This window comes from Canis lupus, chromosome 23 (genome assembly GCF_011100685.1).
Source record: "Canis lupus familiaris isolate Mischka breed German Shepherd chromosome 23, alternate assembly UU_Cfam_GSD_1.0, whole genome shotgun sequence".
Taxonomy (NCBI): domain Eukaryota; kingdom Metazoa; phylum Chordata; class Mammalia; order Carnivora; family Canidae; genus Canis; species Canis lupus.
In genome coordinates, this window is record NC_049244.1 from 33825462 (window position 1) to 33849452 (window position 23991).

The 23991-nt window shown below is 37.4% G+C and overlaps 1 protein-coding gene across 3 annotated transcripts in view; it reads left to right on the forward strand.

Moving 5' to 3' along the window:
• Positions 1 to 23991, forward strand: part of NCK1 (NCK adaptor protein 1) — a 76728-nt gene that overhangs the window by 5596 nt on the left and 47141 nt on the right. The window contains exon 1 of one of the 3 annotated variants that reach the window (XM_038570972.1): positions 19087 to 19192. The exons of the other annotated variants lie outside the window; for them this stretch is intronic. The gene's annotated coding sequence lies outside the window, so the exon portion shown is untranslated. Of the gene's footprint in view, positions 1 to 19086; positions 19193 to 23991 lie in introns of those variants that run through there. 3 annotated transcript variants of the gene reach the window in all.

Here is a 23991-nt window from a genome sequence, read left to right on the forward strand (position 1 = left end):
GAGATGGTACAATTGAAAATGTCATCAATTTATTTAAAAACTCGTTAGAGAAAGTTTCATTAAATTTTTTAAAATAGCAAAGTACACAAATTTCATTGTATAGCTCAGTGAGTTTTTATATTTGTCAACATACCCATCACCCACATCAAGGTAAAGAACATTTCCAGTGCTCCAGAAAGCTCTGTTTCCTCTCAATCCCTGTTTCCTATCCTCAAAAGTTAATCACTGTTCTGACCTATATTACTATAAGTTATTTTTGCCTGTTTTTGAGCTTAATGGAACCATACAGTATATACTTTTGTGGGTAACTATGTTTGCTTAATATTGTGTTTGTTAGATTCACCTATGATGTTGGGTGTAGAAGTTGGTCTTTTTTACTGATAGTAGTAGTCTCTTGGGTGAAATAGACAATTAAAAAAGACTTCATTAATGAATATTTGGTTTGTAGTTTTTTAGCTATTGTGAATAAAGCTGCTATATACATTTACTTACAAGTCTTCCAGTGAACATACACATTCATTTCTTTTGGGTATGTATACCTGAGAGTATAGTTAATTGTTTCTTTGTCTATCAATTTTAAACCTGCTAGGAGCAGCTGTCTTGTCCATAGTACTTTTCTGGGATTTCTCTCTTTACTATAAGACTAAGTGACTCCCCTTGCCTTTCTTCTGTGTTAAATCTCTTATTTCCTGTGAATCATGTAGGTTTTGTTTGTTTATTTGTTTTTAGTTTGACCCCTCCTTTGGCAGAATATATCCCATAGTAGATTCCTGTGAAAGGCTGAGATCTTAGATTAATAAAATGCCCTCTTTTTTTGGAGGGGAGCTCTTTTCATGTTATTTTGCTGGGTAATGAATTCTAGGTTGGAAATAATTTACTTTCAGAATTCTGAAGGCATTTCTATTGTTTCTGGTTTGTGATCCTTTTGAAAATTTTGAAAACATTCTGATTCCTGATCCTGATTTTTTTTTTTTTTTTTTTTGCTTTTTTGGAATTTTGTATCTCATATTGTGAAATTTCATGATGGTACATCTGTTATTGTGCGTTTTCCTGGATATTCATTGTGCCCTCCAGAGCTGCAAAATTATGTTGGTCCGTTCTGGGAAATTTTCTTGAATTATTTCATTGATGGTTATATTAGTCTGCTAGGGCTGCCATAACACAATACCACAGGCTGGGTGGCTTAAACAATAGAAATTTATTTTCTGACAGTTCTGAATGCTAAGAAGTTTGAGATCAAGGTCCTATTGGGGTTGGTTCCTGATGAGATCTCTCCCTGGCTCGTAGACAGCTGCTTTTTCATTGTGTCCTTACAAAGCCTTTCTGTATAGAGTTACCTCTCTTCCTCCTCCTTTCCTTATGAGGATACCAGTTCAATTGGATTAGGGCCCCACCCTTATGACACCTCATTTAACCTCACCTCCTAAAGTCCCCGTCCTTAAATACAATCACCTTGGGGATTGGAGCTTCAACGTGACTGGGATGGTCAGGGAGATACAGTTCAGTCTATGACAATAGTTTCTTCTCCTTCCTTTTGTTTCTTCCTCTGAAGATTTTCTGTTATTTCTGCTAGTTCTGTTTGTATCTCAGACTATCCCTTTGGTATTTATTTTTCGTCTTTGTTTTTCATCTCCTAGTCTTTTTGCTCCATATCATATGAGAGGTTTTGTTAATTTTATTTCCTAAGCCTTCTGTTGAATTTTTCATTTTTGCCAGCAAGATTTTGATTTCCCAAGAACTCCTTTTGTTCTCTAAAAATTCTTTTTTATAGAGAGCATCCTTTCCTAGTTTCAGAGATACATTTTCTTCTCTAATTTTTGAGGGTATAAAAATGTCTTTTTTTTTTTTAACCCTTGTTTCTTAAAGATTCTCTTTCTAAATTGGTTGCTAGTTTTTATGTTGGAGGCTTACTTCAGGGGTCAGTAATTCTTGGATGTTATCTTAAGATTGAAAGCTTGACTTGACGGGGTCTTAAGGACTTGGAACTTCATTGCATGGTGGTCCAAGTGAGCTATTTTTTTGAGAAAACTGTTGTTTGGGAGTTATTTCCTCTTGCGGGAAAACACAGTCTTTTTGAGGGCTGAAGGTTTGATTGCCCCCCCCCCCCCCCCGTGTGTGTGTGTGTGTGTGTGTGTGTGTGTGTGTGTGTGTATATGAGTATGTGAGGGACTGGATTTCTCATTCCCCACTTTTTTTTAGGGTACACAGATTTTTGGTTATATCTGGTGACCCCCAGTTCAGATTTGTGTAGCCAACTATCAGGAAGATTTGGAGAGGAAACTTCTAAGGTTTTAACCACTTAACTTTCACCTAGTCTTCTTTATTTAACCCCTCCTTTTCTCAATTTAAGCAGTAGCAGGTGCTGCCAGTTCCTGACTCTTGAAGATTCCAGGATATAAATTGGGTTTTTCAACTCCTGAGTTAGGCGTCACCTTTCTGGAAATCACTGAGGTAGTTACCAGTTGTCTATCTTTTTAGGTTACAAAAATTTGTTGCTATTGTTTGCTTTCCTGTATATATTGCCTTCTGGGTTAATTTCCTTAAAAAACAAACAAAAAAACAAAGTTTAAATCCACTATTTTAATTGGACCATCCCCAAAACCTTATTTGTACTGCCCTGAGCTAAGAATGATTTTACAATTTTAAAGAGTTATAAGAAGAATATGTGACAGAGGTGTGTGGCCCACAAAGCCTAAAAGAGTTATAAGAAGAATATGTGACAGAGGTGTGTGGCCCACAAAGCCTAAAATATTTACTATCTGACCTTTTAGAGAAAAAGGTGCCTAACTCTGTCCTTGTTATTAAGTTTCTGATTTCTTTTAATAAAGCTGTTTCTGGACTACTACTTTACTCCCACTCAAGCTTCAGTTTGTAATCTTGGAACTTCCTGAAGCTCTTTGTTTTAATTTAGACATATTGTGGAAGTTATGACTAAGAATTAGTAGGTTATACTCAATTATAAGAAATATGAAATATTTTTAATATAAAACCTCAAAGAGGGGCAGCCCGGGTGGCTCAGCGGTTTAGCGCCGCCTTCAGCTCAGGGCCTGATCATGGAGACCCGGGATTGAGGCCCACTCCCTACATAGAGCCTGCTTCTGTCTCTGCTTCTCTCTCTCTCTCTCTCTCTGTGTCTCTATGAATAAAATAAACAGAATCTTTAAAAAACCAAAAAAACCTCAAAGAGTAGGATAAGCAAAATGTTGAAGAAATAAGTCATGGAACATACTATATATATGGTTGCATTGTTCTTTGTCTTGTCATGTAAGTGCAGAATTTAGGCATGTGTACTGTGAAGAATGAGCAAAGGGGCAGTTGTCATACTGACAACTGAGTCATTTTCATCAGCCCTCTCTAGTTAGTAAATCATATCTGGCAGAATAATTTGGTTCTAGGCAGGAAGTTGTTCTAGGCAGTAATACATATACAAATATATCTGTATAAGTGTGTGTTTATACATATATACAGATACATGTGAAATTGTATTTTTCTACCTGATGTCAGAAATGTGAGGGAGAATTAAGCCACATACCAGAGTGGGAGAAATGGGATTACATTGTTAGAAGAAAAAAATAAAATGTCTTTTCCTTTTAGTTCTAGCTGCCAAAAAACTCAAGTTATGTTTAGTCTTAATTGTATGAACAGTCTCATCACAGATTTTTTTGTAAAATTATCTTTCATTTCTCTAAATGATGTCTTTAGTATTTATCACTGTTATTTTTTAATATGTGTATTCCAGAATTGTTTCTGTGGCTATACAGGCTCATGCTCACTTTAAAAAGAATAAGATCATATGCTACATTTATTTTCTAATTTAGAGATTGTGGAGTCAGCTTAAATTCCAGTATAGGCCTCATCACTGTTTGGACTTAGCCTTAATAAGCCTCATTTTTCTCCTTTGTAATATGGGGATGATACCTAATCAAAGGATTATTGTAAGGTTTAAATGAGGATTTATAAATCCATTTGACTGCTAAGTAGTGTTGGTGCACAAAGAACTTTGGAGTCACTTTTATTTATTTTTTTTAAATTTTTATTTATTTATGATAGTCACACAGAGAGAGAGAGAGAGAGAGAGAGAGGCAGAGACACAGGCAGAGGGAGAAGCAGGCTCCATGCACCGGGAGCCCGACGTGGGATTCGATCCCAGGTCTCCAGGATCGCGCCCTGGGCCAAAGGCAGGCGCCAAACCGCTGCGCCACCCAGGGATCCCTGGAGTCACTTTTAGATGTAAAATAACCGGTTTCGAAATCATTTTTTTTTTTTAAGATTTTATTTTTTTCATGAGAGAGATAGAGAGAGAGGTAGAGATATAGGCAGAGGGAGCAGCAGGCTCCCTGTAGGGAACCTGATGTGGAACTCCATCCCAGGACTCCGGGATCACAACCTAAGCCAAAGGCAGTGCCTGTGTCTCTGCCTCTCTCTCTGTCTCTCTCATGAAATAAATAAAGAAAATCTTAAACACACACATACAGAAACAAAGCCAGTTGCTCAACCACTGAGCCACCCAGGTGCCCCTCAAAATACTGTTTTTAATGTTGCTGTCTCCAGAGTGCTGTTTAGAAAAACATCAGTTTATACTTTTACCAACAAATCGTGTTCCTTAACAGCATTATTATTCTAATTTTTGCCAACCTGGTAAGCAAAAAACTGACAGAACTAAAAGAATTCGATAAATCCATAAGCTAACATATGAGATATTTTAGCATACCCTCTCTGTATAATCAGTAGAACACTAAGACAAAAAATCAAAAGATTTGAACAATATAAGTAAAACATAACATAACTAAACTAACATAACTAAACTAAACATAACATAACATAACTAAACATAACATAACTATGTTGTTACATAAGTAACAACTAACATAACTAAACTAAACATAACATAACATAACTAAACATAACATAACTATGTTGTTACATAAGTAACAACATAACTAAAAGAATTCGATAAATCCATAAGCTAACATATGAGATATTTTAGCATACCCTCTCTGTATAATCAGTAGAACACTAAGACAAAAAATCAAAAGATTTGAACAACATAAGTAACAAATGAGTCTAATTGATATGCATAGAACATTTCACCCAGCACTTGCAGAATACAGATTTTTTTTTCCATTGCCTGTGGAAATTTTCCCCAATTGACATATGCTGGACCTTAAAAAAACATGGAAATAATTAATTCTAGAGTATGTGCTCTGATATGTTGGAGTTAAGCCCGAAATTAATTATAAAAAATAACTAGAAAATTGTTAGTGGAAACTAAATAATATACTCCTAAGTAAGTAACCCAAGAATTAAAGTAATAACATGCACGAAGCTATTTTGAACTGAGTGATGAAAATATGATATAACAAGGGATATATAGATAAGTCGTAGTTAAAGCAAAGTGCAGAGCTTAAGACATATGTGTTAGAATAAAGGATAAAAATAATTGAAAGGAGGGATGCCTGGGTGGCTCAGTGGTTGAGCATCTTCCTTTGGCTCAGGGCGTGATCCTGGAGTCCTGGGATTGAGTTCCGCATCAGAGTCCCCACAGGGAGCCTGCTTCTCCCTCTGCCTATGTGTCTGCCCCTCTCTCTGTGTCTCTTATGAATAAATAAAATCTTAAAAAAAAAAAAAGTTCAGTCCTAAACTGGAAGTAGGATAAATGGAAATGAATCCTCAGGCTCTTGGATTGGCAGCATCAGGTACTTTTGTTGAAGAAGGGGTGAGAATGGTGCTAAAAATAAATTGCTTGAAAGTCTGTTTAAGTAGCAGCTCAATCATAATAGCCAAAAGGTAGAAACACACAAATGTCCATCAGTTGATAAATGGGTAAATGAAATGCAAATCCACATAATAGAATACTATTTGGAATACATGGAATGAAGTTTTGATACTATTTTAACATGAATGAACCTTGAAAACATGCTAAATGAAAGAAGCCAGGCCACAAGACAATATATTTATGATTCTATCTGTATGAAATGTCCAGAAAAAGCAAATATATAGAGACAGTAAAGTAATGGTTGCCTAGGGCTGGGAGTAGGGGAGATTAGAAGGAGATTGGAAATGACTGCTCAAGGGTATGGGTTTCTTTTTGGTAGGATGAAGATGTTCTAAAATTCATTGTAGTGATGTTTGCACAACTCTTTAAATATACTAAAAACCATTGACTTGTACACTTTAAATGGGTCAGTTGTATGGTATGTGAGTTATATCTTAATAAGCTTTTACAAATAAAAAAGGGATAAAAGGTTGCTCAAACCTAGATCTCTTCATCAATTTGTATAGCTGAGTCCTTGGCCTCTTTACTGTGTTAGCAGAAGACTGAAGATTTATTCTCTGTAGAGGACAAACCAGAGTGTCTCTGAGACAGGGGTGGGCACTAAATATAATTGAAGACCAGGTGTTCTACAAAAAACTTGTGAATTAGGTAAATATACTCAAAGTTGAGACCCTTACCAAGGCCTCTTCTCCTATATTGCTCCCAGGATTCTGACAATCAAGTAGCAACTTAGAGGATGTTTCTCTTAAATAGTCCAAGGGGAGAAATTACGTTATCTACAATCAGCTTTTAGAGCTCTACTTTTATTTTTTAATCCATAAGCATTTATTTAGCAACTATGAAATGTAAACTTTATGCTCAGTGATCTGGGGAATATCAAAGACATAGAAGGCTCTTGTTTTGCAGGACAGATTTTGTCCCCCGATGAAAGGTTTGACCAGCATAGCTACTCTGCTAGTGGATTGATAACAGCCTTTTCTCCAACTAAAGGCAGTGCCTAATAACATTTCCTTCAGTGGCTAGTGATTTGAAATGGCTGCTGTTATAGACCAGCAGAACTTCTGAGATCTTGTTTCCAATTCCTCTTGAGTCTGCTGATCAATCACATGCAACTTCTACACACTGTCCAAGAGCACAACTGTATGTAAGTTTATCCAAGTAAAGTTAATGAGGTGAAGATGATTTTGGTTATAAGTAACGTGTATTACTCCCAATTAATCTTTTACCCAATAGCACATGAGTAACATCTCCTCTGCAGAATTCAAGCATGGTATTCACGTAATTTTGTATTGCCACAAAGTGCCAGGCCAGCAAGGGAACACGGGAAAAATCTGTCCGTAGGAAAGAGTCATCCATACTTTCAGAGATTGTTTCAATCCAGTGACCAGTATCTTTGTTAAGAATGCCGAGACCAAGGAAAACTGTGATGGGCAGATCTGTATTGAGTGGCTCAATACACCAAACCTCACCCTTGGAACCACTGAACAGATCCTAGATTCACATGTTCTCACTCTCATCATTCTATTAAATGTCAATTCAAGGGATACCTTGTTGGCTTAGTTGGTTAAGCGTCTGCCTTCAGCTCAGATCATGATCCTGGAGTCCTGGGATTGAGCTCTGCATTGGACTCCCTGCTCAGCAGGGAATTTGCTTCTCCCTCTGCCCCTCCCCCATCTCCTGCTCTTTCTCATTCACTCACTCTCTCTCAAATAATTAAAAAAAAAGAATCTTTAAATGTCAATTCAAAAACAGCCTCTGCTGTCATTGCAAATTGTTAAGAATTGCATCATCTATAAACTTAATATACAATGTTGTTCCTGGAGGATGAACATCCATTATTGATCTTAGAAGTTTTCCACTGGCCAGATCCCACATTATGATACGTCCTTTAGCAAAGCCACAGAGACGTCTTGAGTAGTCATTGTTACTGAGGACAGAGATGGCTCCATACAGACCTCCAACACCTGTGTTACCCAGGCAGTCACAAAGCTTGATTCTGATCACATATTAAAGCCAATCCATGAAATGTACTTATGGCTATCAGATTGGATTCTGCAGTTGCAGTAGGCAAGCCAGCATCCACTTTTTCAACTAGAGACATTATCTGGGCAGAAATTCCCCTCAAAAGTGAATGTTATATAACTGACACATGGAGTGAAAAAGAATCTGGTAATTTCTTCTTTTTAAGTTCATGCTGTCACCACTATCTAGAATTGCCACAGGGGAAGTATCATAGGAGTGAGAATCTATAGTATCAATGTTTAACAATGATCCTCAAGAACGAAAGGCTCCTCTTCATCATCAGTCTTACTGAGTATCCTTTCCAGTGTTGGAGGAGTATCAGCTTGAGGAATATCAAACTCCTTGTCATCAGTCAGATCCTTTTTGAACTCTAGTTCCTTGTCCAGATCTATGTAAGAGAATTTTGAAAGCAAAGCTTCAAGATTGAAAGACTTATTCACCTCTTAAGTAGTCTTGGTGTAGAGGCTCTGTTCCACATTTTCACAGTCTGGTTCATTTTCAATATTTACTTTTAATAGTAATTCAATCCAAGCAAGTTTTTGTTTGCTTTGTTTTGTTTTGATATTTGGCTTTAGATCATGACGACCTGAATGATGATCTCTGAGCTTGCAGTCATTCTATCCCAGGACTTTTTATTTTATTTTATTTGTTTTAAATAATCTCTGTGCCAGGTGTGGAGCTTAAACTCCCCACCCTGAGATCAGAAGTCACATGCTCTACCAGGTAGGCTGCCCTTAGGGCACTACTTTTAAATATGAGCGGACAATCAAGGATTACCAGGGTTCACAAAGGAAAGCTTTTAATATAAGAAACCAAAAAAGAAAAATTCATTATAAAGAATTCTTGAAAATTAGAACATAATAGTATAAAACACTCCATAGAAGAAAGGAAGTTGAAGTAGAGGAAAATAGGTTATAAAAAGATAGAAGGTCAGTCCAGGAGGTCAACTTACATCTAAGAAGTGCCAGTGAAAACAGAGAAAAGAGTGAAGAAGAAATATAAGTGAAAGAAGAAAAAGCCCCAGAGTTGATGAACCATCATTTTGCATATTGAGAGGCCCTTGGGTACTCAGGAAAATGGAGGAAAATAAATACATTCTTTCAGTCTGGGACTAGTCAGAAAAATGGAGACCATACCACTTATTATAACAATTTAATACAATGAATTGTTTAGCCATGTTATGGCTTGAATTGTGTCATCCTCAAAAAGATATGTTGAAGTCCTAGCCTTCAAGCACCTCAGAATGTGACCTTGCTTGGAAATAGATCCTTTACAGAGGTAATTAAGTTAAAGGGAGAACAGTAGAGTGTGCCCTAATCCAATATGAGTGGTAGGAATTTACACACAAATTTGGACACAGACAGAAGATGGCCATCTGTAAGCCAAGGAATGCCTAAGGCTACCAGAGGCTAGGAGAGAGGCCTGGAACAGATACTTTCCTAGTATCCAATTTCCTAGTATTGCAATTCTTCCTCACAACTATGAGATGAATTTTTATGCTAAGCCACCACAGGTTGTGTTTCTTTGTTACAGCAGCCCTCAGAAACCAATACACCAGATAATTGGGAGAACTGAAAAGGCAATAAGGGAGCACTCAGGTATCATAGAGATAGTAACTATGGGAAGTAAATACTAGCCCCAAGGGCTGGGAGAGCAAAGAGGGATATTGGGATTATTTAGAAATATGAAGAGTGGCCCGGAGGAGCTGAAACTCAGGCTTCTGAGGAGTTGTTGCATGCTCAGAAAGTAAAGGTATTTTAGGAAATGTGATGATGGTGCTCTGTGAATGGCAGGAAAAACATAAAAGCAAAACATTACAACTGGAGCCAACTGTTGTTGCTGGAATCTTTGCAATTGCCAGTGAAGGTTGTTGGCTGATGGTTGATGCTGACCTGAAGGAGTTTCTCCCTGTTCCTCCTTTAGTCTTCTAGTGTCTTTCTTGTGACCTTTATTGACTCTCCACATCTAATAGGGAGTCAGCCAGCAAAGGAGAAATGTGATTTATAGAGTTCCAGTCCCCCACTGTTACAAAGCAGAGTAGAGAAGTGGGTTTGAAGCCAGGGACAATAACTTACTAGTACACATAGACACTGAGGTATGTCAGTGTCTATGTGTACTAGAAATTTTGAAATAACATAAGACAAAGAAGATCCTGTAAACTTCCAGGAGTGGGGGAAATGGGTCACATTACAGAGATTGAGTATTCTCAATTGCAGCCTCACAAGCTGGGAAGAACCTATGTGTTTTGTGGTTTCCTTTGTTTGGACCACTGTTTTCCAAGGTGGCTGTACCATTTTACATTCCATCAGCAGTGTATGAGGGTTCTGGTTTTTCTCTTGCTTTTTGAATCTAGACCACATTACTTTCTGACTGACTTCAAAAATTTCCGTGGCTGGCCTTTTTGGGGATAATCTCACAACTGTGTCTTTCTCCAGTCTTCTTTCACCAATTCTTGCTATTCATTGTGTCACAAAAGATTAGAGATGAAAGGATGAAAGGAGCTACAATTATGGAAGTTAAGCCATTAATCAGTTTTGCAACTGATAAATAAAATGTGAGGGAGATTTGACCCAGTTATAGAGTGACATTGTCAACATTAGATACCTTCCTATGAATATAACTTTCATTTTATTAAGTCATTGTGTTTCCCATTTATGTATCCAAAACTCTTTACCTGTCTTAACTAGGTCTTCTCCCCATCATGTACTCTAAATTAGTCTAAAAGCAAGGAGTTGTGTGCAACTTTATTGCACACAACTTTATCATTTAACAGGTGGTCCTAGGGAACAAGAATAAGGGACCAGAGTAAATGGAGTAGGAAAAGAAAAAAAGCCAGTATAAGAATGTATTATTGGGATGCCTGAGTAGCTCAGTGGTTGAGCATCTGCTTTTGGCTCAGGGCCTGATCTCTGGGTCCTGGGATTGAATCCCACATTGAGCTCCTCTCAGGGAGCCTGCTTCTACCTCTGCCTATGGTCTCTGCCTCTCTCTCTGTGTCTCTCATAAATAAATAAATCTTTAAAAAAATGTATTATTTAGTTACTGCTATGGCAACAAGGGTTCAATTCTCGTGGAACTTCTGAGGATCTAGATGCTCCTCAAATTGTCTTATGGATGGACAGGAGTAAACTGTTATCTGCTCTTGTTTTCTATCAGTTCGCAGTTGCCCTAGTGGTGTAAATTCTTTCACCCTCCCTTCACCACTTTAGGACTCCACAGAAGAGTCAGTCAAGTGTGTTGGTTCCCCGTGGTGCCTTACTTCATTGCCTCAAGAAAGCCCAGGGCAGAAAGCAAATTAATCATAGTGAATTTTGCTTGGGAAGTAAGTCAAAACTTACCTGGAACCATTAACCTAGGTTAGCACAAGTGTGGTAGTCAGAATAATGGTCTCTCAAAGATCCTAATCCTCTAAACCCATTAATATGTTAACTTTGCATCACAAAAGGGATTTTGTAGATAGTGAGATTTTCCTGGATTATTTTTTCCTAGATTATCTAAGTGGGCCCTGTGTAATCACAAAGAGCTTTATTTTAAAAGAGGGAGGTAGGAATGTCAGTCCAAAAAAGAGATTTGATGATAGAAGCAGAGATCATGATGTGGCATGGGGTCAAGGGATACAGGCAAGGCAGCCTCTAGAGGTTGGAATAGGTAAGGAATGGATTTTCCCCTAAAGCTGAAGGAATGCAGGCTTTGGTTTTTAGTTCTATGAAACCTGTTTTGAAATTCTTATTTCTAGAACTTTTAGATAACAAATTTCTGGTGTTCTAAGCCACTAAATATGTGGCAATTTGTTACACAGCAGTAGGAAACTACTGTTACAGCTAGCATCAAAGGAGGGATGCACAGCATGACAGTGAAATATAAGAGATTTTTGATAGGATCTACCTCTTGCTGTTGGCCTCTCCTTTGATAGCTGTAATAGCTTCCTACTGCTGTTCAGCAAATTACTACAAATCTACTTCTTGCTCTGCTCAGATCTGCTTGGACCCTACATTAATTCTAATCCATCATTGAGTCACTGCAGGATGAAATTTAAGAAGGGTTAATGGTGCAAGCTAGTGCTGTCTGCTGCTGCAACTGGTATTGAAGTTGGGATAAATATTCATCATTTCCTTCTTTTACCACCATTCTAGATTTCCCTTATGCTAGGTCAGCAGTGCAGCTGCTTTAGGTTGCTTGTGATTTCTAGACTTTCATCCTTGAGGGATTTTAGCCCTTAGTTCCCTTGCCCTTTTTTGGGCCATGGTTGCTCCAACTTCCTGTTTATTATAGTACCAAGCATGGAAACATCCTAAGTTCCAGACAGACTGCTCTTTACCCCAAATGTGTACAATTCCTAATGATAAGCAGAGTCAGTTACCACTACTAGTATAGTTTTTCCTTTCTTTTCCTGCTTGCCTGTCAGCATGAGGAACCCAAGGTGACCAAGTAGTGGTCATAGCTTTTAGGCTCAGTGGAACCCTCAGTGTGTCCTTTGGTGAAAGCATTACCTTCAGGACCTCTAATACAGGAGAGGTTTTAAATGGTTGGAATGGGAAACCCAAATTCCACAAGTGAGTTACTGGGATTGATGGTGCCGAGTCAGTCCAACTAATGCACCTTGGTTTCTGGACTCATGCTTTCTGGATATTACAGATATAACACCATAGCCATTGGTTCAGTACCTATACAGCATCCTAGGAGACCAACAGAGTGACTGTGTAGCGGGATTTTTAGTATAACATTCCATCATTTTGTTAGTCTGACAGTTTCCTGGTAATGGTAATGTGATATGTGGTAGGATCCCTGTGGATGCCGTGATCGAATGCTTCACCATTAAATAAGTAGATCTTTTGGTTTGGGGTGATGTTGAGATGGATTTTGATAGAGCAAGCATTTTGAAGCTATTGGATGATGGGCTGGGCAGAGGTATTATAAATGTTGAAGGACATTTTGGACAGAGAATGCAGCCCCATTTAAATAAGTATAAATTCTGCCACCTTCCAGAATGTAAGAGTCCCAATCCCATCATGCCACCCCTTCAGCTCTATGATAAATTGCTATTGGTGTTCTGCAGTGATCCTAATCCTGCTATAATTTAGTTATAGTAAGACTTTTTAAATTATATTTTTCAAAAGTAAGTTGATGTTTTTGATGACAGGGGATTTGATAAAGTTCAAAACAGGAGTTTTGTAGATAGATTTTCCTGAATTATCTGGGTGGATTATATGGTTAACTATATTCCATTTATAAGGAATTCAAGAAAAGGCAAACTATAGTGACAGAAAGCCCATGAGTAGTTGCCAGGTGGGAAGAGAATTGACTTTAAAGGGTCACAAGAGAACTTTTTTGGGATGATAAAAATGTTTTAGAGCTTGATTCTGGTACAGGTTACACAATTTTATACATTTACCAATACTCATTAAACTCTATACTTTAAACCAGTATAGATTACATCTCACAATTTAAGGTAAAAAGAAGATTTAATGTACTTGTTTGTTAACCTTTTCCATATTAGTTTAATTTTTCCTTTATAGTTAATAAATTTTGATTTCTAGGTTTGAGAACCTTGTTTTCCCTTCTTTTTTTTTTTTTTTTAATTTTTATTTATTTATGATAGTCACAGAGAGAGAGAGAGAGAGGCAGAGACACAGGCAGAGGGAGAAGCAGGCTCCATGCACCGGGAGCCTGACGTGGGATTCGATCCCGGGTCTCCAGGATCGCGCCCTGGGCCAAAGGCAGGCGCCAAACCGCTGCGCCACCCAGGGATCCCCCTTGTTTTCCCTTCTCTGGGATTTTTTTTTCCCCCGATTTTCCCATTTTATTAATTTCTGTTCTATATTTCTCTTATTGTCTTGAAATATACACAGGATTTATTTTAATCAGGTAGAATAAGACACAGAATGGAAATGACTGGTCCGAAGGAAAAGATTTTACTCACAGTTCCACTGGGGTAGCACAAAGGTTGAGGGAGCAGAAGGAGCAAGGGGAAGGCATGTCCAGAGCCTTTATTGTGGTTAAGTGGAAAGGAATTGATGAGTCAGGATAGGCAAACCTGAGCAAGTTTGGATAGTTTGAATAATTTGTAGTTCTGGGTGATAGAGGTGGTCTTTAGTTTTCTAGTACCTGGCCCCAGGTGAGTTAGAGCAATGGGCATACCTGTATGGTATGTGAAAAATTTTGAAAGGAGGTGTTGGTTAGGGGATATAGGCTTTGGATAGGTTGATTATTGTACATCAGAGTTGTGCTTTCAGGCAAGTTGTTTGCCATATCTAGGAATTAGGTAATCCTGGGAAGGACAGACCCTCCCTGCGTCCAAAGAGCCCTGCCATGTCAGATCATTATAAATACAGAAAAAAATTTAAAAACATGATTAATACACTTATGCTTTCTTTTGGTTTACTTAGTTCTTTTCTATTTTTTTTCTTTGTTTCTTTCTTTTTTAAAAATTTATCTATTTATTTGTCAGAGAGAGAACATAAGCAGGGGGAGCAGTATGCAGAGGGATCATGACCTGAGCCAAAGGCAAACACCTGACTGAGATACCGAGGTGCCATTTTTTTCTAGTTTCTTGATTAGAAATGTTAATTAAGGGGTGCTTGGTGGCTCAGTTGGCTAAGGGTCTGATCTGTCTCTTGATTTTGGCTCAGGTCATGATCTTAGGTTGTAAGGTCGAGCCCTGTGTCAGACTCATGGGGAGTCGCTTGAGATTCTCTCCTTCCTCTATAGCCCCCCAAACCCTCCCTGCAATCATATGTTCATGCTCTCTCTCTTCCTTTCAAATAAATAAATAAATCTTTAAAAAATTGTATTAGTTAAGCATATTCGTTCTTACTGTTTAGTTATAAGTGTAACAAGGTTATAATTTGAGCTTAACTCCACATTTTCATAGTATTAGTACTTTTATTGTCACTCAGTTCTTTACAATTTTTTCTGTGATTTTCTTTTTTGTTTGTTTAGGAATCCACTTTTAAGTTTTTAAACATTTAAAAATGTTTTATTGGTGATTTCAGCATTAAATTGTGGAGAGTGCAGTATTAGGTATAAGTTCTTTGAAATTATTTTGTGTCTTTGTGACTCTTAATACGTTATCAATTTTTGAAAATGTTCCAAGTGTACTTGAAAATAATTATTTTTTTTTTGCTTGTTTGTTGGAAAGTTCTTTATGTAACTGTCATATTAAGCTTATTAATTTTGCTGGTCAAGTATTCATATCCTTATTTATGTTTTGACTTCTTGATCTATCAGCTTTTTTTTTTCCTTAAGATTTTATTTATTCATTCAGAAGATTTTTTTTTAATTAAGGCAGGTGCCAAACCGCTGCGCCACCCAGGGATCCCCTCATTCAGAAGAAATACACAGAGAAAGGTAGAGACATAGGCAAAGGGAGAAGCAGGCTCCCTGCAGGGAGCCCAATGTGGGACTTGATCCTGGGACTCTGGGAACATGCCTGGAGCCAAAGGCAGATGGTCAACCACTGAGCCATCCAGGCATCTCGATCTATCTATCTGTTTTTAATATAGCTTAATTAGAGACTCATGTAGTGGTTGAAGTTTAATTTTTTAATTTTTTTCTTGTAGTTTTAGGGATTGTATTGAATCTGTAGATTGCTTTGGATGGTATTGCATCATAACATCCATAACAGTTTTAAGTCTTCCAGACTATAAGCATGGGATGTTTTTCCAATTAGTTATGCCTTCTTTTCTTTTCTTTTCTTTTTTCTTTTCTTTTCTTTTCTTTTCTTTTCTTTTCTTTTCTTTTCTTTTCTTTTCTTTTCTTTTCTTTCTTTCTTTCTTTCTTTCTTTCTTTCTTTCTTTCTTTCTTTCTTTCTTTCTTTCTTTCTTTCTTTCTTTCTTTCTCTTTTTTTTGAGATTGGTTGGTTGGTTTTTAGGTTGGTTTTAGGTTCATAGCAACATTGAGGGGAAGATATTCTCTCATTATTAAGGTTCCCCACCAAGGGAAAAGAAATGTGTGGGAAAGATCAGAAAGGGAGACATAACGTAAAGACTGCTAACTCTGGGAAACCAACTAGGGGTGCTAGAAGGGGAGGAGGGCGGGGGGTGGGAGTGATTGGGTGATGGGCACTGGGGGTTATTCTGTATGTTGGTAAATTGAACACCAATTAAAAAAAGAAAAAAAAAAAAGGTTCCCCACCAGAGTGGTACATTTGTAACAATTGATGAACCTGTGTTAACACATCATAATACTCAAAAGTCCATAGTTTACATTATGGTTCATTCTTGGTATTGTATACTCATGACTTTATTTTAGCAATGCTTTGTAGTTTTCATTGTACAAATCTTTCCCTTCCTTAATTAAGGTTATTCCTAAGTATTTTATCCTTTCTGATGCTCTTGTAAACAAATAAGTGGTTTAATTAATCTCTTTTTCAGATTGTTCATTGACAGTGTTTTTTTTTTTAAGATTATTTATTTATGATAGAGAGAGAGAGAGAGGCAGAGACACAGGAGGAGGGAGAAGCAGCCTGATGGGGGACTCCATCCCATGACTCCAGGATCGCGCCCTGGGCCAAAGGCAGGCGTCAAACCGCTGAGCCACCCAGGGATCCCTGACAGTGTTTACTTACATTGTTAGTGTTAGAAATACAATTGATTTTTGTGTGTTGATTTTATATCTGCTACTTTTGCCGAATTTACATCAGCTTAACTTTGCTTCTATACAGCTCCATTCTCAACCTCTTAACAGAAAAACTTTGTTCCTAAACAGCTCCATTCTCATTCTCTTTCAGTTATTGATGTCACAGAAATACATCTTTAAATATTTATGTTTTCAAACACCTAGACTAATAATTATGTTTTTTTAAAGGTTTTATTTATTTATTTATTTGAGAGAGCAAATGTGCATGTTGAGTGTGGTGGGGAGGGAGCAGAGGGGGAGGGCTGAACGTGGAGCCTGATGCAGAGCTTTATCTCATAACCTTGAGATCATGACCTGAGCTAAAATCAAGAGTCAGATGCTCAACCGACTAAGCCACCCAAGTGCCCCAGTAATTGATTTTTTTTTGTTAGTCTCCTACATTGTATAGAAAGCAAAATGTAGAATTACAGACTCCAGTTACAGTAATTGTAGCTTTATACCAGTCATTTTTAAAAGTTGTTTATTAGTGTCTTAAGTCATATAGAAAACACAAAATAGTCACAAACTGAATTTTCAGTTATTCCATCTTTTATAATTCCTCATGTATTTACCTGTATGGAGATCTATATTTCTTAATATGACTGAATTATTGCCTAGTATCCTTTCATTTCAACTCAGGAAGTACTTCCTTTACATTTTTTGTAGGGCAGGTCTAGAGGTAACAAACTTCCTCTAATTTTGTTTATCTGGGAATGTCTTAATCTCTTCTCTCACTTTTTAAGGACAGTTTTCTTGAACATTGGATTTTAGTGGATAGTTTCTTCTTTCAGTATTTTGAATATGTCAACCTACAGTTGACCCTTGAACAACATGGTTTTGAACTATGTGGGTCAACTTATATGCAGGTTTTTTTGTAGTATAGTACTATAAGTATATTTTCTCTTCCTTATGATTTTTTTTTTTTTTTTTTAAAGAAAAGGAGAGTAGGGGGAAGAGCAGAGCAAGGAGAGAGAAGTATAAGCTGGGCTTGGAACCTGACACAGGGTTCAGTCTTGCAAGCCTAATATGACCTAAGCCAAAATCAAGAGTCAGACATTTAACAGACTGAGGCACCCAGGCACCCCCCCTTATGATTTTCTTAATAACATTTTCTTTCATCTAGTTTACTTTAAGAATACAGTCTATAATACATGTAATATACAACATATGTGTTAACGGTTTATGTTATCAGTAAGGCTTCTGATCAGCAATAGACTATTAGTTGTTAAGTTTAGGGGAATCAGAAGTTATACATGGGTTTTTGACTGTGTAGGGGTCAGGACCCCAATTCCTGTGTTGTTCAAGGGTCAACTGGATTGTCTTCTGTCCAAAGGACTGTCTTTGTCCATTCAAAATGCTGTGTTTGATGAAAACTGGATGTTTTAATCTAATAATGTGGTATATCTGAAAATCAGATCGTCCCTCTTTCCCAAGGTTTGCTGGGGTTTTGTTCTTATTGTCGTAGGCTGTCTCTGTGCTAGGAATCCCTTTAAGGCATAAACAAGCTTTTCTCTGATCTTCACTAAGCTTGCTTCTTTTTCTGGATATGTGTGGTGATTTTCTTTTCTTTCTTTTACTTTTCTTTTCTTTTCTTTTCTTTTCTTTTCTTTTCTTTTCTTTTCTTTTCTTTTCTTTTCTTTTCTTTTCCTTTCTCTTTTCTTCCTTCCTTCCTTCCTTCCTTCCTTCCTTCCTTCCTTCCTTCCTTCCTTCCTTCCTTCCTTCCTTCCTTCCTTCCTTCCTTCCTTCCTTCCTTTCGATTTTATTTATTCATGAGAGACGCAGAGAGAGAGAGGCAGGGAGAGGGAGGAACAGGCTCCACCCAGGGAGCCTGATGTGGGGACTCAATCCCGGGGTCTCCAAGATCACGCCCTGGGCTCAAGGTGGCGCTAAACCGCTGAGCCACACAGGCTGCCGTGACTTAACTATTTTAGAACTCTGGAGTCCACTCCTAGGCTTGAAACTTCCAGAGGAAGTCTTGGACTGTAAATTTTGTTTAATTTCAGCTCTTAGCAATGGCTACACATCTTCCACTCCCCAGGAACATGCCAGGCAGTTATGCATTAGTTAGAAGAGCAGCCTGCAACAGCTAAAGAGAGCAATAAATATCCTGTCATCCAAATATCAGGGATCTATGTTCTGACACCTGAATGATGCGTCTGATCACTGAGGTGCTGACAAGGAGGAAGGCAGTCATTGGTGTGTCTGCACACACACATACAGACTCCAATTATGTAAGCTCCTCTCCCTCAGGCTGAGGAAAATCTAAATGGCTGGTGCCTTTTTTAACTTTCTCCTTTTGGGAGCTAGACATTAAAGAATTAGTAATAAGGGAATTAAGAGAATCACCACCTGGGGATCCCTGGGTGGCTCAGTGGTTTGGCGTCTGCCTTCGGCCCATGGCGTGATCCTAGAGTCCTGGGATTGAGTCCCACATCGGGCTCCCTGCATAGAGCCTGCTTTCTACTCTACCATCTTCCCAGGATCTTCTTGTAACTTTACAAAAGAAAGTTTCATTATAGTTTGAAGAGTCTAATCTTTTTCTCCTTGTTTTCCAGATTATACCTCAAAGCAAATACATTCAAGACCTTTTACTTAATTTTTAAGTTAGATAGCAAACACTTAAAGGGGGAATTTTAATTTTTTTGTTTTTCCCTAAGAAGAAAACTAAATGCTTCCAATTAGAAGAGCATGACACTGGAAACAGAGCCCTTAAGGAGGCAGATGCCTTCAGTACTACTAAGGTAGTGGAGATACATGGATTCATTTGAGTCCTATGAGGTAGGTGAAAAAGGTTATGACTTAAGATTTGGGGATTGACAGGGTAGGGATTAATTAATCCAGATAACTGTTTACTAAATTATAGAACACAGAAGCAGAAACTCCATAGGGAAATGTAGTTCACTGTGAGGTGTGCCTATGGGGTAAAGAGAGTATTTTACTATTTATTTTTTTTAATTATTATTAAGATTTTATTTGTTCATGAGAGACACACAGAGAGAGAGAGATTGAGAGAGAGAGAGGCAGAGACACAGGCAGAGAGAGAAGCAGGTTCCATGCAGGGAGCCTGATATGGGACTCGACCCCAGGTCTCCAGGATCAGGCCCTGGGCTGAAGGCAGCACTAAACTGCTGAGCCACCCGGGCTGCCCAGTAGAGTATTTTAGAAAGCAGTTTCATACCTAGGAATTTTAAGTAGTGGCATACTGGTTCCCTGTAACTCTCCTAGGTCCTTTTGCATACATAAGCCAAAAAATTATAGGAGGTACAATAACATGAAGGGCATGAGGGGGAATTAGAATTAAGCACAGCAGTTAATGTGAAAATACTCAAATGTTATGATTAATTGCATATTAAATATGTCTGGAAGTTCAGGTTACCACAAGTTTAGTGTATGTTAGAATATGGTTGCTAAATATGATGATACAGTCTAAAACCTTACTTATACTGTATAGCATGGGGAAATGATAGTTCTGCTATCCCTCGTGCTGTGTGTTTTCTTTTGCAAATATGTACAACTTGGAGCAACTCATGGGAGCAACTCCTGGGTCTCCAGGATCATGCCCTGGGCCGAAGGCAGGCGCCAAACTGCTGAGCCACACAGGGATCCCTTTATCCAGATAATTTAAGGAGAAATTTAGTTAATAGTTTTGATTGTAGTTTTGATATAACTCAATAGACTTTTTTGATACAATCTGATTCAGGTCTCTTTTTATAAATAAGAAAATGGAGTTTGAGGGAAGTTAATATGACATTTCCTGACTCATGGTTACTGAGTGGTAAGGCAGTTTAATGGTAACCCCAGTTTGTCATACATTTTATTTATAGGAGCAGTGAAACGGGGCTTGGACTAGAGTGAGGCCAGCAAGTTGTCTAAGGTACAAAATTGAAAGAAGCAGTCACTCTTAGATGCAGATCCTGCACTTGCAAGACCTTATTTATCAGAGTAATAATTTGAACATGTTTTAAAATGTCAAATAATTTTAGAAGGTACCTCCCAGTCCTGTGGATTTAGGATAGTCTGAGGAAGCTAGATGGAGTGATGATGGTAGAAGAGAATTACCCCTTGAGACCTAGCCCTCTTTATGTGGTAATTTGACAGTTTGCAGCAGAACAGTGTGGAGTGTTGTGTCCTCAGGTAGAGAGGTCCCTGTACTTTTCTCTTGAATCAGATCTTAGAGGCTGTAGTTTCCTCCATGCTTTTAAAGTTGTTTTCACCCACAACTCCTTGGGCGTTCTCTCAACTTGGCCTGGTAAGTTTGAGAATATAGACATTCCTTTTTTATAGTTCACATAGCCAAATACGAAAGCATTTTAGAGGTAATAGTAACAAAGATGTAGGAGATTAACCCAAATCTTCTACTTTTACTGTCGTGGCTTCTTTTCTCTAGTTTCTGACTTCCATTTTGTTTTTGAGGGTGCAATCACCTAGTTGAGCTCTATTCCCCTTAAGTAAAGGACATGTTTGTTTATGAGGGTCTTTTCTCCCACCACTTGATGGTGAGGCAATCTAGGCTGAATAAAATCCCTGCTTCCATGTCTCAGGAAGATACTTTGTATTTCCCAGAAACTCAGTGGATGACACGAGTATGCAAGCTGTTCTCTAAATATTAGTGGTTCCCTTTTTGGCATTACCCTATGTGAGGACAATAAAACCAGAAAGTGCAGCCTTTGTCTTAGAATGAATGGGTATAAAGTTGTCATGCTGCTTCTCTGGATCTATCCTTTTTATACCCGGTATCTAGTTTGCATCCTCTGGACCATTATATTATTTGTTTTTTAGGCCTTTGGAGTTCAAGGCAGGCCATTTGTTCTTATACTACATCTTAAAATAGGTGAATTCGGGCAGCCCCGGTGGCGCAGCGGTTTAGCGCTGCCTGCAGCCCGGGGTGTGATCCTGGAGCCACAGGATCGAGTTCTGCGTTGGGCTCTCTGCGTGAAGCCTGCTTCTCCCTCTGCCTGTCTCTGCCTCTCTCTCTCTCTCTCTGTCTCTATGAATAAATAAATAAAATCTTAAAATAAAATAGGTGAATTCTTGGAGCCAAGAGTTTATAAAGTGAAAAGATGGGTGGTTTTATTGGCTCAGAGATAGCTAAACATATATAAATAGTAGCAGTACATTGGATCTAGTTTATAGATGCAGTTGGCATAGTTTATGATGCAGAATAAGTTTAATATAAGTCAGCATTACAGTTGGAGTAATTAACAATAAATAGTACTTTTAGTAATAATTAGCAAGAAATAGAACTTTTCCCAATAGACTGTAAGCTGTGTTTCAGGACAGATTTGGCTTTGTAAGCTGGATAGCTCCTACTGTGCCGCACATGTAGTAGGGCCCAAAGATAAATAATGAACAAGTTGAAAACTTGGTTAAATCAGTGATTTGGTTGTTAATAAGCTCCACATAGTGTTCAGTGTTAGCTTTCATTTAAACCTATTCCAGGGTGTTTACAACACACACACACACAGAGTTGTTAAATTTGGGAATATCTATACTTGCTGGTATAACTTCCTTAATCTTCATTTTTTATTCTTTTATTATTATTATTTTAATATATTATAATTGCATTTTTCTTATGTCTGAAGTCTCTCTTACAGAATTTTCATTTTCTTTTAAATTTGATACCCTAGGGGCATCTGGCTGATACAGTTGGAAGAGCATGAGACTCTTGATCTCAGGATTGTGGGTTGGAGCCCCATGTTGGGTATAGAGATTACTTAAATAAATTTAAAATATATATATTTGATACTCTGTCAGGTACCTGTTATCATATAATGACTCTATTTGTTTATTTTAACAGAAAAGTAATTTTGGTTTATGAAATAAAATAGGGATAGATTCTGGATTGAGGAATAATTAGATTTGGAGGCTTGAAAAATGGAATCTAATCTCTCTGCAACTCTCACTTTCATTGTCAGGTTCTATACTGTTATATTTACTCTGCTTTCAGGCTTAAGTCTGTTGGGAAAAGCTAAAGTACCTTCCCAGTAACTCCTGTTGACATCCCAGGAGTCTTTCTGAATGAACAACTTAGGTTTTAAGCCCATTCTTCACTAGTCACAGCAATTAAGGAAATTTAATATTCTGATTGGCTAGGCATGAATTGCATATACTACCCCTGAGTTGTTGGAACTCCATCTAGAGTGTCAAAATAGAATTGGGAACGGGGATGGAGAGGATAGTTTCTGAGAAAGAAGTTGAGATACTGTTATGAAAAGAGAAAAAATGGATGCTGATACAGCTTAAAAGTCAGCTAGCTATTCATCATTTTGATTGACTTAATTTTAATTTTTAAGGAATCAGTGAGGTTTTCTAAATTTTTTAAATTATCAAAGTAATATATGAATGTAGATTAAAGTGTCAGTGCTAAAAGACCTAATTACAAAAATACCAGTCTTGCTCTCCTTTTTCTACCAGAAGTAATCACTTTCAACTTTTTAAGCTGTTGCTTCTGAAACAGCTCAAAGAAGTTGAAAGTGATTACTTCTTGAGACAAACAGGAGGAAAAGGGGGGAGGAGAACAAAGGACTATTACTTCTGTTAGAGGCCTTACAGCACTATTTGACATTTTAAACTATGCTCATGTATTACTTTGATGAATAAAAAAACATAAAATTGTTAGCATTATCTCCTGATTCATTAATTTTAAACATCTGTTAATTTTCTGTTAAGGTAAACGAGGGTATATATGTATGTATGTATGTATTTATTAAGTAATCTCTGCACCCAACGTGGGTCTTGAATTTCCAACCCTGAGATTAAGAGTCACATACTCTACCTACTGAGCCAACCAGGTGCCCCCATTTATTTTTTTCATCTATATTTCTTAGCCCCATTGTTTTGAAAAACTGTATATTCATATTCAGCATTTTCATCATTATGATTATATATTCATTGTTTATAGCTGTCCCAACCTCCTATGATTAAATTGTCTTTCTTGTGTAATTTATTTTTTCTGAAATTTTTAAGAAATTTATATGGTTCACATTTAAAATTTTGTTCATTGTCTTTGAATTTATAGTTAAGCCTTCCCACCCTCTCCAATAGGTCTATAAAATACATATTTGTATATAATTGTTCACATAGTCCTATCTGTCAGATAATCTTACCAATTTTTTTTCTGGAATCTTACTCCAATTTGGACTGTTAAATTTTAATCTTCTGATCCTAATTTACTTTTGCTAGCATTCGGGAAATTCCTTTTGCCTTTCTTCATTGGTTTTCGAACTTCCTACATCCTTCCTGGATCTTTTTTCTTGCTTTACTCTAGTTTTTCTGGAACATATCCTCTGATTGTTTCTTAAATCAGAGTGAATTGGAATTAAATTTTTTGAAAATGCCCAAAAATGATGATTCTTCTTTTATACTTAATTTTAATTGGTAGTTTGGCTGTATTGGGGAGTTATTGTCTAAAGTGTAATAGAATTTCAGTTTTGCAAAATGAAAATTGTTCTTGAGATGGGTAGTGGTAGTGGCTGTACAGCATCATGAACGTATTTAAACTGGACATTTAAAAATGGTTCATTTGGTAAGTTTTATGTGTATTGTATTATTAGCTAGGGCTGCCATAACAAAGTATC